Source organism: Mycteria americana, chromosome 1, assembly GCF_035582795.1.
Source record: "Mycteria americana isolate JAX WOST 10 ecotype Jacksonville Zoo and Gardens chromosome 1, USCA_MyAme_1.0, whole genome shotgun sequence".
Lineage (NCBI taxonomy): Eukaryota > Metazoa > Chordata > Aves > Ciconiiformes > Ciconiidae > Mycteria > Mycteria americana.
Window position 1 is genome coordinate 122123701 of NC_134365.1, and position 14735 is coordinate 122138435.

The following is a 14735-nucleotide window of genomic DNA, read 5'->3' on the forward strand; positions in this document are numbered from 1 at the left end:
GGCCTCTCTGTTGCCTAAACTTAAAATACGTGAAGTTTATAGACCTTGACAGATTCAGGGTGTGGTGCATCCCACTCTGTTTCATGCAAACACAGCCTACGTCTGCAAGTAAGTTGCCTTTTCATGGAAATACTATTCAGAGAGCATTTCCATAAAAATTCACCCTGGCACCATTCTGTTTCTCTTGTCATTCGCCCAGCTGTGTTCCTTCCTTGATTGATTTTCATTTTGAATAAGGCACAACAGTCATTTTCATGGGGGGAGCTGGAGAAACTTTCCATTTTTACATTAAGAGCAAACACTGTAGTCGATGTAATACGGCTGCACGAAGCATCAATAAAACCCAGTGTAGTTGTGTTTGCAATCAGAGCTAGTCTGAGAGAACGCTTCAACCTCCAGCTGCCCGTACTGAAGACAAGGCTAGAATAGAGCACGCTGAGTCCCAAACTTCGCTTTCCCAGGAGGAAACACCAGGTCTTCTCAAGGGTTTGAGTCGGTCCTGGCTGAGGTCGACACGAGCCCTTCCACTAACCTGAGCAGGAGAAAGGGTCCAGCCTAGTTTGCCTGGGGGGAAAAAGGGTGCAGAAGAAGGGGAAGAGGCCATCCTCAAAGAAAAGAGCAGCTGGCCCAGACGGGCAAATCAAGGAGGTCATACCACCGCCACTGATGCTGCTCCTCGGCCACCAACTCCCAGACATGCCCGGAGGCACCGAGAGCCTCCCAGATTCAGTATCTTTTATTTCCCCTACCAGCACGCTGAGCTGGGACTGAAATTCAACCATTTTTAAAAAAAACCTAACTACTCTTGCAGCGGGCAGCGCCAGGGCCGATGCAGAAACGATCCCAGGCTGTCCTCATGTACCCGCCAAGCCCCGCACCATTTTTGGGGGAAGGCGAGACGGACAGACGTCCCCACCCAGGCGAGGATCCCAAAGGCAGGCTGGAAGGCCGAGGTTGCCCCCGCACTGCTCCCAGCGGGAGGACGAGCCGGTGCCCCGCTGCGGCACCCGGGCAAGGACAACCGGTGCCAGGGCTACCCACGCCGCACCAGAGCGAGCCACAGCGCTTCGCCTCTGCTGCAGCCCCTGAGCCCCGCATCGCCCTGCCCCCATGTGTTCAGAGGGCATTTCAACCATGTTTCCCAAAACACAAATACTAAATTATTATTTTAAATGATGGGTTTCGTATTTTCTGAAGCATTCGCCCCGCACTGAGGCTGAAAATGGACAGTCTGTGGTCTCTTTTATGAAGTTGTTTTTATCCTTTTGGAACCAAAGTGGTAAACCACTAATGGCATGAGCATTTTTCTCATTATCAGTTACAACTTTAATGATTCTTATTTAAGCAAGAAGTATTTTAAAACTTTTCAGGCTTGCATGTTCAGTTATTAGACTTCAGACTGTTTATTGTGTCTTCTCTTACGAAAGTTCTTTTATGGTGAGAAATGGAAGAGACCGTTTCAAGACCAGGCAGCAATTTGCATCAGTAGACACTTTTAGGAACTTGTTGCTCCAGCGTCTTAGAACTGACTCATTTTCAAAACCCCTTGCCTAAAGGTTCAGTGCACTCCAGCGCTCAGGTCTAACTGCACATAACTAAACGTTCAATTAAAATTGTGGTCTAGCAACTGAAGCAAAGGCAGACTTTAAGCCCAGTGCTGGTATCGAGACCTGCTTTGTAGTCTTGTGCAAATTACTCAGCCTGCTCTTAGAAAACATCATTAACTGAAACAAAGTGTTTCGCATTTGTTTGCCCTAACCCTCCAGCCACCACACGGTGTTAAGTCATGTCTCCATCTCCAGGCGTCCAGAGCCACCCAGACATAGACCAGCACAGGCCATAGAGGTTGTTTTCACACAAGGAGCACAAGGGACTTCCATTCACTTCCCTTTTCCCTCAAGCCCCATCCCAATGCCAGCACTGGGAAAATGGAGGCACCGTCACAGGAACTGAATGGCACTAGAGAAGTGTCCAGGGTTGGAAGAGGAATGGGCAAGTTTAGGAAGGGTAGAAAGCCCAGCATAAGGGCTCTGGCACCAGAAAATCAAGACACATTCATAAAACAACAGCCCAACGTTTGGAAAAGTATTGGGCATGCATTACAAAGTGGTTGCCAAAGGGTTGCTGTCATCTCCAGGAAAAGCAAGCGTGCCACAGATATTTCCTGTGCACGCGGATCCTGGGGGAACAGTAAAAGTCAGTTGTTGCACAGACCTACTCTAAATGTTCTCACTTTCATAATACACATGAGTGTTTTCTCACTGCCTCCATTTTTGCTCAAATCCATTGGTGGGCAGCATACCTAACTCAGCTTTTGTGTAAGTTCTTACGTTCTTCCAAGATAATTGGCCCTTCGGGACTTTAATCTAAATGGAGTGTATCTTTGTAGGGACCTCGTAGAGGTATTTCTAATGTTTAATGGTCTCCTGAATTACTACTTTCCTCCCACTGTGAAGGAAATGGGCTCACCGCCGTCCGTTTCCCCGTAGCATTCATTACCGCTAGCAACACGGATGTAGAAGCAGCATCCCTTAGCCCATCCCATGCTTCCAAAACACAAGAAAGAAGAGGCAAAGCATTCATCCTCCTTAATGGAGGAAGACTTGCTCCACATCGATGTGATCAAGCAAAGGTTCCCCTCATGTGCAATTACTCAAGACCCGTCCATTTGGGCTCACGCCGGGGGGCTAAGGCAATTAAATCCCAGCACAGCTTGCTGACTCGGGGCGACTTGCTGACACGGGCACATACCTGCCAGTGGTGTGGGAACGTGAATCTGTCTATGTGGGGTTATTTCTGCCTTTCTTGTGCAGCCATTTCTCAGACCACTTTCTAATGTCTTCCAGACCACCAGCAGCCCGCAGACCATATGTGGAGTAACACCGCCATAGACTAACTGGTTAATGAGTTATTCTCACAGCCTGCAATAAGGCTCCCCTTAGGAGCTGGTAGATAGCTCATTGCCTGCCAGCAGGCATAGTCGAGAACCGGCTCTCAACTGCTGTCAATACCTAATTTAAAACGCTTGTAATTATAGCGGTACAACAGTAACATTTTGTTTACCTAAAAGCTAAGTTCCTCGTTCACTCCCTCTGCCCCTGGCAAACAACTGCCAGATACGCACACCCAACAAAAAAATGGGGGTATAATTGTAAAAAAACTGTAGGCAGCCCTTCGGTTCGTAGCGGTGAGGAGCCACCGGCGTACGGCGTATCAAACCCCACCGCTAACGCCGGCACCCCACCAGCTGCACCCCCCGGGGCAGGCTGTGCTCAGAGCAGCAGCACCCTTGGCACCCAGCTGCGACCCCCGTGCCCGGTCCGTGACAGCAGGTAAGCGACGGTGCTTCGTCGCACGCTGTGTTTCGCCGCCTTGCCTCTTCCTGGTAAGAGGAGGCACAGGGGCTTTCTGAACGCAGCAAACTTCTAAACCAGCTCTACTCAAAAATCGGAGTTTAAAGCTTCCCCGCGGTTGTCGCGGCTCCCTGCTAGACGACAAAGCGGGGCTGAGAAGGAAAGTCTATCTTCATGGCCATTCGGTGTCGGGTTCGTGACAATCCCGCGTGTCCCCCAAGCCTGTCAGACTTCTCCTCCCTTTTCTTGCCTGTTGAATTCACCTGTCTCACGGCACGAGAAGGAGACGACATGTAAAAGGTGATGCGCTTTGGCTGCAAGTGTCATCATATCCAAAACACCTTTCAAATTTAAAACAGAAAAATTAGGATTCCCCTGCAATAGGAAGCTACTGGGCCCTGTGAGGAATTAAAACAGGAGACCTTGACGGCAAATCTTCACTGACTCCTTGCTGCCAAGGGACTGGGAGGAGGCCAGAGACGGAGCAGGAGGGAGCCATAAGACTGCAGGTGTATGACCCATGTCTCCTCCTCTATGAAAGATGAGCCCACACAGAGAAAGTGGAAATTCTCTGCGTTCCTACAAGGGAAATTTTACCAAGAGAAAAAAGCCGTGCCTGTTTCCTGTGCTAAAAAGACAGTGCCTTTAAAGGCTGTAGTAACTGGGGGGAATTAAGGCTTTAGGAAATCACCGCAGCGAAAACACCGCCTCGGCTTTCCAAGCCCAGCGAAAACAAGAGTAAGAAACTCATAAGCTGAAGAGCTCTGCCCTCTCAGAAGCCAACTGAGAAGCTTCAGTCACTTCAGCAAGATCAAGATTTCATCCACTGAACAGAAATTCAGAGTTCTCAAACTCTTTCACAGGTTATTCTGGAATGGAGGAGGAAGAGGAATTTATGGGTTGGTGTTTTTTTCCATGTAAAACCGACTGAAAGTGGTAAATATGTTAAAACGGACTTGCTGTTTTTCTTTTCAGGAAAGCAATGGTCCAAAGGAGAACAACAGGACTGACAAACACCCATAAGCACATGTGGTGGAGCACGCCACTGGTTTTGAGTTTCTGTGCCCCAGCCAGGCTCCAGCTTCCTACCAAACCATTAAAAATAAAAACGAGACGAGAGTTCAAACATTCAGTATCACCTACTTAGCTGTGAGTGACTTTTTACGAAACGATTTGCCTTGCTAATCCTTCCCATGAAATGCAGATGAGAGCCGATACGGATGGGGATCCGGCTGGGGCAGGTCCGCAGCCGGTGCAGAAGAGCCCAGCTCCATCAGCCTCACCGGGAGCCGGACGGGTGCTCCGGGAGCTGGCGCGGGGGGCACTCGGGTCTCACGTGAGCGTCAACATTACCGCTTCGGGACTCTGCTTGCCAGGGATGATTGGTTTCCTCACACAGGTCCATAAACACTCACGGCTTACGTCAATGTGGTTTCAGGCTCATTTTTAGCTTAGACCACTCACGGTCCAAGACGAACCCAGAGTCAACGGTCAAAAGGAGCCTCGCTGTGCTTCAGACGAGTCTACTGATCCGAACTGTACCTCTGCAGGGACGCGGGGATGCCAGAAATCGGCGCAGAAAGCTAGCCAGAATTCATCCAACCGTTAACAGGCAGGAACTAGGAATCACACTTTTCCACTACAAACGGTAAAACTATCCAAGCCCAAATCCCCTCCCCACAAAATTCAAAAGCCTTCTTTCTATTTTTCCCGGTGTTAAACATATGTTACATATGCCTTACAAAACTAGCACACAATTTGTCCGGTTTTGAAGCAGCGCAGCAAACATCCTTGCTCTCACTCCCATCTCTGCTTTCCAAGAGAAGTGCCAGAGAAAGTATTCTATTTTTGTAAGAGTTTAAAGGGCATGGTCAGAAAAGTGACTATGTAAAAATGGCACCTTTTCATCCAGCAGATCTGTTCCCAGTGAGTATTCTGAGTCATGTCTGCTTACTTTAGTGACCAAAATAGATTTTTTACTACTTCTCACTCCTCTTTAGTCCTGTGGAACCAACACAGCAAAGAGGGAGTTATATAAATCTTATCCTGGACCAAAACCCGTCGGGACTTGTTAACTCAGCACGAGGTGCAGAAGCGGGGGCTGGCTGCACCCCTGCGGGTGGCTGAGGGGCAGCCCCGCTGCCCACCGGTTCCCCCGTCCTACGCCAGGCACGGCACATCACACAGACTGGTGTTAACTGGGAGGGAGAGGAGAGGGAGAGGATAACCCCCCTTCCCTTCGCCCCGGCTCCTGCGCCCTTCAGCAACCCCGACCCCCCGGCCCGCGTTACTGCTCTGCAGACCAACCGCAGACTGAGCTCCCCGGGCTCACATTTAGTTACAACTGTCTTTCCTGTAAGCTGTCATGGAAATCACAAGCAAATAACAAACACAAAGCTCGCCCCTCCCTCCCGCTAGCTCTTGCAGAGCCGCCCTGCAAGACCGACGGCAGCTTCAGAGGCAAGCCGCGCTCCGTCGCAGGGACGGCCTCCACGTCCAGACACCGCTCGGGGGCCAAAAACTGCCCCTGTGCCCAGGGCCAGGCACAAAGCCTACAGTCTCTCCAAAGCAAGCTTTCCATAGTTGTGCCTTGAGGGATTTAAGCAAGGTACAGGCCCTTGAGGGATTTAAGCAAGGTACAGGCCCCAAGTGTATCATCTATATGGCTGGTAAAACCCTTTTGCCCTGGATGAGATATTGGACCATTAAAAAAAAAAAAAAAAAAAAAAAAATCACTATTACTATTTCCTTCATGAGCAGAACAGAATCTTAACAGAAAGACAGCAGTATTAATCCGTTCCACTCTTACTCTAATGATTAAAAAAAAAGGTGGTTAATGCTTTCATTTTTCAATGAAGTTAAGAGACAGCAGTGCAGAAAGCATAAAAGGGCTTTCCATTGCTATTTCTAATGTTTCTATTGCTGGTGATAAAACTGGAGAGTAAAAAGGTAGTTTGACAATAAAAATGAAACTATTATGTACTATGGGTCAACTTTAAAATGAAAATAATAAATAAGCAATAAGATTCATTCCCAGTCAGACTGTAAAACATTCATCTGGTCTCTCTACTGTACTTTTACCTACACTTTTCCTTCAGTCTCCCCAAGAACAGCTGCTGGGGCCTGGATCAGTCCCTGGATACAGAATTCAGTGCACTCAATGCCAGCCATCTGAAAGCCAAGATACCCGGCCCTGTAACCCCAATTCCTACCCAAGCTGATGGACAGAGGCTGCATCTTCAGCGACTTTCCCAAACTAACATAATTGTCTCAGGCTGCCAAGACTACCCTGTCCTCCGGCTAGGGAGAGAACTTACACAATTACTGTCAACTACTTGCTTCATTTTTAGATGGCTACATCTAGGTGAGGTGAACCCCACTCTCCTAAAACCATTTTTCAGTCTCATTACATAGAACTGACTTCTCTGCACAGAAGAACCAAGATGTCAGGTCCAGATTTCTCCATGCTCTTCATTTCAGGAGGGTGATGAATTGCGTCGCTGAAACAAAGCCTTGGTTGTGCCTACCAAGAGGTGCTCTTTGTGGTTTCAGGATGTTGACGTACATATTGGTGACAGATGATTTGGCTTGTCTCGATTGCAAGAGATACAGAGCATGTTGCAGACTGTTTGCTATAAATACATAAAAATACCAGAGAACTTATAAATGCAGCAAAGGAATGAAGAGCACTGGCCCAAATTCCCAGCTTCACATTCTGGGCAAATTTAATGAAATTCAGGAAAAGGCACGAGATACCCACCAGGACCAAACTAGATCTTGATTTGATTTTAAATCCTTTATTTTTTCCTTTTTCAAACCTGCTTTTAATGCCATGGCCACAAACCTGTGCAAAAAATCCCCTCTATAAGCCTCTGAACAGCTAACTACAGTCACAACAACCAATCTAACAGTGGTTCTTTGGAGAAGTGACGGAGAACTTTTGCCATATCCGCTTTGCCAGAGTCCTGCAAATCAGCTTCTTTTTCAAGCAGATTTTGCAGTTTTGTCTCAGTGTATGTTGTAATGCAATATATTAATGTTACTTTAGTAGTTTACTGTAAATCCTTTGTGTATAATTTGTGAACTCTATAGAGAACGGTCCATTTTATAAACAGAATTTTAAAACATCAGGTTTAAATTTATTGCAGAGTTAATTCAGAACTGACAAAGCCTCCTTAGAAAACTGCATTTTGCTTAGAAGACTTTCCTTCTGCATAACTACTAGACTTCTTTCTTTATAAAGCCCTTTTTAATTACACAGAAAAATATAAACCATGATAGAAACGCAGTTTGTCTGAATTGTTTGATTGCCATATTTCATTTTTTGCTCTCATTTAATGAATAGTTTACAGAAAAAGATACATCGTGCAATTTGCTAAATCCACATGATTTTTACATATACATTTAATTGCACCAAAACAAATCACACATTAACTACTGAATATCAAAAAATATATGACGTCTTGAAAGAGTCTGCTTCAGTCAAATCAGGTCAAATATACTGTGTACATCCATACTTAATAAGCTAAAAATAAAGTAATAAACTCAATGCAAAGCCAGAAGGTATTATGAAAAGCTCAAACTGGTAAGCCTACATGACTTACAAATTAGAAGAAATCAATCAGATTTTGCAAAACATTTTGTCATAAGTAGTTTACAGGGCAGCAAGCTGCTACTCCTAAGCCACCGCTCCCAGCACTAGAAAAAGGAAAAAGACCTGAGCAGTTAATAAATCAATGCATATTTACTAACAGCATAATATCAGCAAAAAAAAAAGACCCTTACCGACCACTTGCAGCAGACAGTAAAAAGCAGAAGGAAAAGACGCTAGTTCAGCAGGCAATATATTTGGGATGAGGGGAGGTTAACAGGGAAGGGGACCTACTCCTGACCCACTCGCACCTGCACAGCCTTAATCAGGCCTGCCTCTGCCACCCGCTGCAGCCCAGGTGCCGCAGTAATGGCTGTGACCTCCTCTCCTCTCCTCTCCCCTCCTCTCCTCAGAGACAGAGCTGTGTGTTAGTCACAGGCAGTGCTCCTGGACTTTGCAAACCCCTTTACGCTGCCCCATCCAGTCCAGCACCCCGAACTGCTCTCCCGCAGCGGCCGGCTATTCAGCCGGTGCAAACTCTTATCAGGATTTTTCTCCTGTTGCTGTTTCTCTGCGAGGTGAAAAGAAAACAAGGCTGTTTCATTATGGACCTCCGGGAGAAACCTGAAAGCTTGGGTGTCTAAACGGAGCTGATTGAAACCACATTTAAGCTCATACTTGTTTAACTTGCCTTGTGCAGTACCGCAAGCCTGCCGGTGCTCATCATTCCCAACAAGCCAACCTTTCTTTTTCAAAGCAGCAGCTAATTCGGTGTGTGTAGTTCAAAGCTACAGACTACCTGACCAATTCAGAAGACCTGAAACACAACAGAAGTCACTATTCGTTTGCAGGAGCAGCATCTAAAAGAGGCAGCAGCTTTTTAATATCCTACCAATATTACAGAGCGCCTAAGCATCCAGGCAGCTACTGCTTTCTCCCTGCTAAAAGGACCGGCAGAAACACAGCATCTTTTAGCAGACGGTGAGAAAGCTGATAGTAATGCTACAGTCAAGACGCTTTAATAAGCACCTGGATATCATAACACTTAGTGTCTGTATTCAGACACGAATCCAAACAGAAGACCTCACTTCAGAACCCAGCCCCAGCCACTTGTGCACAACAGCGATCTCCCAGACATGAGCGGTCACCCGGGGTTCAGCTGAGGAGCTCGTGTAGCTACAAGTCGAGGCCCGTAGTTTTAAACCATCCTCTACCAAGGCCTGTTGTATCTCCAGCTAAAATGAAAACACATGTTTATTGTTTTCTCTTTGGGCAGACAATTAATATTTATACGATGCATTATCAAACAAAAATAACTACGTATTTTGTTCCTGGAATAAGTTTTTGCTTATTGGAATGAAGTTGTGCCAGGGAGGGATTTCATCTGATGCAAGCAGCATGCAAGAACAATCCACTTCCCATGGTCGCTTTCTACATTAAAAAGCGGCGTTTCAGAACGGGCCATAGCAAAGGTAAGTTGCTGACAATGAACCCCGCAGTGCAGTCTCATGCTCCATGCAAGAAAAAGTGCCGCGGAAGTCAATAGGAGATACGCTTGCCGCAGCAGTACGGGAAACAGGCTTTTTGCAAATCCATCCATGCTTACTTTAGATCAAATATCATTTTTGCTCTCAAAGAACATAAAAAATGTCTCGCTGCATACGTTTTAGTTCTGATATATACACCGATTAACAAGGACGTGCACTATGTCCACAGCAGAATAAACTCTTTGGTTTTCATTGTGAAATTACTGTTTCGTGAATTCAATCAAGCCCTCCAGATTATACACATACCACTAAATATAAATAGAAGAGGTTAAAATGCAGTTTAAATATAACAGATATGTCCGCAACTCCATATTTAGATATACCCTTTAATTTTTTCCTATTGCCTACTTTTTACTTACATTTAAATTTAGCAAAGTAATTTTAGACTGCCAGTTTTCTACCTACACTAGTTAACTACGCTGTGAAGGAAATATATTAGATTTTCTCCACCTATTTCATTACCTTCCAAAATGCCAAAGCAATACAAATTCTTGCGACTCAAACCTTCAACCCATGCAAAAGACAAAATGATGCTCGACTTTACTGGGAAACCCGCCTGTCGAAAAGCGCATGGCTAGAACCACACAGGGAAATAAAAAATATTCTAGTGGCTGTGAAAGTGGCCAGTTGTGGGTATAATGAAAAACAGTGTGGTGATATTGCACAAAAGGTAATTCTTTCCACCCAAGACAAACATCATTATAATTCAGGCTGAAAATATCTTACCAACATGAACTTTTTTTTAACAAAAGCGTTTTAAATCAACTGTATAGAAAAGCTGACATACAAAGCATTAACTAATCCCTGGCCTACCTTCCCAGCTGTACAGCAGAAAAACCCCATGTGCAGCATCAGGCACTCAAGGCTCAGCCTGCACCGCTGACCTTAGCTGATATGGATCAGGCCCAGAGGGCCCTTTCTGACCATATCCCCTGTCAACAACTTCCACCTCGAGTCCGGGACACAGATTTCCACAGAGCTACTTGCATGATTAAAAGAAGTACGGTTTGCCCTTACAGCTGCCTTTTCCTGAAAAAAATAGATACATATTCGCTTAAAAGAAAATGACAAGCTTCCTGATAGTGAAAAAAAACCCCAACGCAATAGATATTTCAAGGGAAAGGGTTCATTTCAACCCAAACATTCCATATGATTTTGTTGTTACCTCCTAATAACCCATGGAGCGTTTAGTAATGCAGAGGGAAGGGAAGGAAGGAAACGCAACGTTTCAGGGCTACCAGATGCCATCAGCGCTGCAAAAGCTTTTCATGGTTTTTTGGTCCTCACTGGAGTGCATTTAACCAAGAGGAGAAGCTGCTGTACACGGGGACCTCAGTAAAGTGGACAAAATGCAGTGCTGTGCAGAGGGAGAACCAATGCCGTGAGCCTCGCATTTTGATAGCAAAGCGCTGGTGTTTCGGGGAAAGCGCAATGGGAAAGGATTTGCCTCATCAGTAGCCAGGTATTTTGCTCATGTGGCGTTATTCAAACCAACTGGATTACAACAGTCACCCCAGGGTTTTGTATTTGTTTACACAACTCCATGTGCACACAGAAAATAAGCTGCCCACAGAACAGCAGGTAGCAAAGATGCATCCACCCTGCGAAGGTGAAAGCACTGGTCTTAAGCAGAATCGTCATTTGAACGCTTAACAACTGTGGGATCTGACCTGGTATTTCTGCAGGAAAAGGTCTAACCTATTAGCATACAAACGATTGTATTTGAGGTAAGAGATGCTACTTCCAAGTTTGCAACAATCTGTATTTTAAGCTCATGGTTCATATCAGTGAAACTCCTCAAGGGACTCATACACACAGATTTCTTCAGCGCCTGACAAAGAGCTCAAATTTGTTTAAAAGGAGGAGAGAGAATCCACACAGTCAGTACCGCTTATAAACCATCAGAAGAAAAATATACTTACTATATATCTATTAGAATATATCCTTAAGAACCAAACGCTACATAAATTACAACCCAAATGGAGTAACACCTTAGGAGCAAAAAGTCCGACTAATCACACCTAGGGCTTATACTGACAGATCATTTATAAAATTCCTGTAACATGTAACTCTATCCAGTACTATATGATTTGTTTAACTTTGGGACTAAATTGTGGGAGGTGGGGACAGATGCTGTTCAAAGCTCTAAACCCTGAAATGCTTTTGGAGGTGGCGATTTTTTTTCTTGCAAAGTTTTTCAAAGAACTGCATGGCAAGTTTGCCATCGTTTGCCTACGTATGTGTATGAAAGAGGAAACAAGAGCTGACGTTACTATTCCAGTGTACCATGCCTTTGCTTTTATAAACGTCCTTTAAGAAATAGATAACATAAAAATATTTGTCCCATATGAAGTATGGCTTAGTTTATTTTTGCCTTTACTTATTTCCTTTTAATGAGGAAGCTGTCAAGCGATCTATTTCTCTTCCTTGATTTTCCTATCAGTTCAGGTGTGCTTGAAAGCACATACCTGATACATATACCCTGACGAAAGTTTACCTTTCATACCCTAGGGAGAAGCTGTCTTTGTCTACTTCACTTGTTTCAGTGAAACCAGGGAAGCGGTTAAAGGGTTAAACCAAAGGAATGTGACATTTCTCCATGTGCAGTTCATAGACCTATCCTGGTTTTCCTAATGGACTCAAAATTACATGGGTAGAATGTAATTTCCAAACCGTAACTTCAGAACTGAAGCACAGTGTTAATTCAGAGCATGACACTTTGAATACAAATAAAAAACTCCACTAAAGAAAGAGCAAGTTTACTTCTACTGCGGGTTCTTAGCAAAGGCAGCAATGAATGGAAGTTTATGTTAGCCAGAACTTGCAACTTCAGCTTTTGTAAATATGATTACGTACACTCCAAACTCTACAGCAAAGTCATCTGGTCACCAAAATAGATCTCCGCATATTGTATGGCAGCGCATACTCTGAAAAGTACCACAACCAACTCCGACTCTCCTCAGACCAGCTCAGGTAATTGAAGGTCTTCCTACGTGCAAGAGCTGGTCAGACTTTGAAAAGGCAATAGAGGTATTAGTTAATTGAAGGATGAATTGCTGAAAGAATTACAGAGACACCAACGCTGCTATTACGAAGCAGGAAAAAAAACGATGCTGGGGGGGGATGATACAATGTCAGAGGCTGATGCCCGAACAGACAGCAGCCAGCCTGAGACCGAACAGCGTTAACGCTTTAAAACCAAGGGAAGTCGGAAAGGGCCAGTCTGCGCAACGAGCGCCGGCAGAAGATGCGCGGCTCCGGCTGCCGCCCCGCGCCCCGGCCGAGCCCTCGGGGCTGCCCCGCTCCAGCCGCCGACGTGCCGCGGCCAGAGGGCAGCCGGACCGCCGGACCGCCGCCCGCGGGGAGTCGCCTCGCCCCGGCCCGGCCCGGCCCGGCCCGGCCCGGCGGCGCTGCCCGCCGCCCGCCGCCGCCCCTCGCCCCGCTCTCCCCGCCGCTCCCGGCCCCGACGGCCGCGCCGCGCCCCCTCCGCGCCCGGCGCTCCGCTCGGCCCCCTCCCCCCCGCCCCATCGCGGCCCCGGAGGGAACGGACTTACCGGGCGAGGCCGGGGAAGGGGGCGAGGCCGGGGTCCCGGGGGGGACGGGACGGGACGGGAAGGGACGGGGCCGGGGCGCGGAGGGCGCCGCCGGGGGAAGGCAGCGGCCGCCGGCGGCGGGAGCGAGGGAGGGAGTGAGGGAGCGGGCGAGGGGACGGCGGCGTTGCCGACTGCAGTGAGTCACTTCAGTCGGGACGGGCTCAGCCCATCGCGCTGGCCCCGGGTCCGTGCGCCTCTTCCTCTCGCCAATCGCCGAGCGGGGCAGCCGCTGCTCCCCGGCGCTCCCCGGCTCCCCCGCCGCCGTCGGGGCGGCCCCGCGCCGCCCGCCGGGCACCGGCACCCCCCGGGCGCACCGGGCCCCCCGCCCCCTACTCCCCGGCGCCCTCCCCCGGGCGCCCCCGCGCCGCACGGGGGGGGCGGGAGGGGGCCGGGCGGAACTGGAGGTGAGCGGGACCTGCGGGGGGAGGACACGGGGCCACCGGGGGCTCGGCCGGGCTCGGCGGGTCTCCTCTCCTCCCGGCGCGGGGAACAAGAGCGTGTTTTAAGGGGCAGAACAAGCGTGCGGTTGTTGCGAGGACCCGACGTGAAGTCAAAGCCTGGCCTCCAACCAGGCGGCAGCGGGGCTCCGGAGGGCAGCGAGAGAAATGACGGGATGCACGGAAATGAACGGACAGGGGAGGGACAGGGGAGCCTGCTCCGGCCGGAACGGGGCTGAGCGCCCCGTCGCCCCGGAGCGCAGGGGGGAGGGAGACGGGATGCGTCCCGACCCTGGCAGCGGCACCGCCTCGCACACGCACTCACACGCACACGCGGGGAAGCCCAGCGGGAGGCGGGCGAGCCGCGCACGCCGGGGAGAAGCGGGCGGTGCGCCCCGTCCCGTCCCGTCCCTCCCGCCCGCCCGCCGCGGGCCCGGGGCTCCTTACCGGGCCGCCGCTTCTGCCCGCCGCCGCCGCCGCCGCGCTGCCCCGGCCTTCCCCGGGCACGCCTCGGGCCCCGCCGCACCGCCGGGCATCGCCCGCCGCTCTCCCCGGCGCTTCTCAGCCAGCGGTCAGCGCCGAGAGCCAGCGTACAAAGCAGAAAACCCAGTACTCCCTTAATTAAAAATAATAAAAAAAAAAAATTAAAAGCGTCTCAGTTTTTAAAGCAGAACTACATAATGTATTAATTGGTTGCTATTAGCATGCAGTTTTATTGAGCATAGCACACAGAAGTCTGATTGTGAGCGAGGAGTGTTTTCAATGAAAGTGGAGTTATTTTAGCTGCAGACATGTTTACATTTCTGTGGTTTAGTCTATAACTTTCTCTTTTTCTTGCTTCAGAATTCTGCTCCATGAAGCAAAGCCCTTAGCTCCCAGACATTCCAAAAAGTCTGCCAAAATAATAGGAAAAAAAAAAAAAAAGGAGAAGAAATAAAAAAGCACACACAGAGACCCCCAGGTCTGGGTCAGGCTCAGGGCTGGATATGGGCAGAGCAAGTATACCCCCTCCTCACTCTCTCTCCAGTTAAAAAGCCTTCAGGGCTCCATTTCCTGTTTTTAAGGAAAAAATAAAGCGGGTCTAGGTCTGATTTTAGACACCGCCTAGACCAGGGCTGGTGGGTGCCGAGGACCTTTAACTCTCTCGATGCCAAAGGGTACCCAATAACACGCCGGTCCGGGCAACCGCACGCCTCCCTCCCTCTGAGAATAGC

At 48.4% G+C, this 14735-nt stretch overlaps 1 protein-coding gene across 5 annotated transcripts in view; it reads right to left on the reverse strand.

Annotated features, from left to right (window-relative positions):
* Nucleotides 1–14099, reverse strand: part of ERG (ETS transcription factor ERG) — a 152645-nt gene extending 138546 nt beyond the window's left edge. Inside the window, exon 1 of one of the 5 annotated variants that reach the window (XM_075518606.1) lies at nt 13969–14099. The gene's annotated coding sequence lies outside the window, so the exon portion shown is untranslated. Of the gene's footprint in view, nt 1–13045; nt 13677–13968 lie in introns of those variants that run through there. The other 4 variants (XM_075518649.1, XM_075518632.1, XM_075518601.1 and 1 more) reach the window with 4 other exon arrangements.
* Nucleotides 14100–14735: the final 636 nt, after the last annotated feature.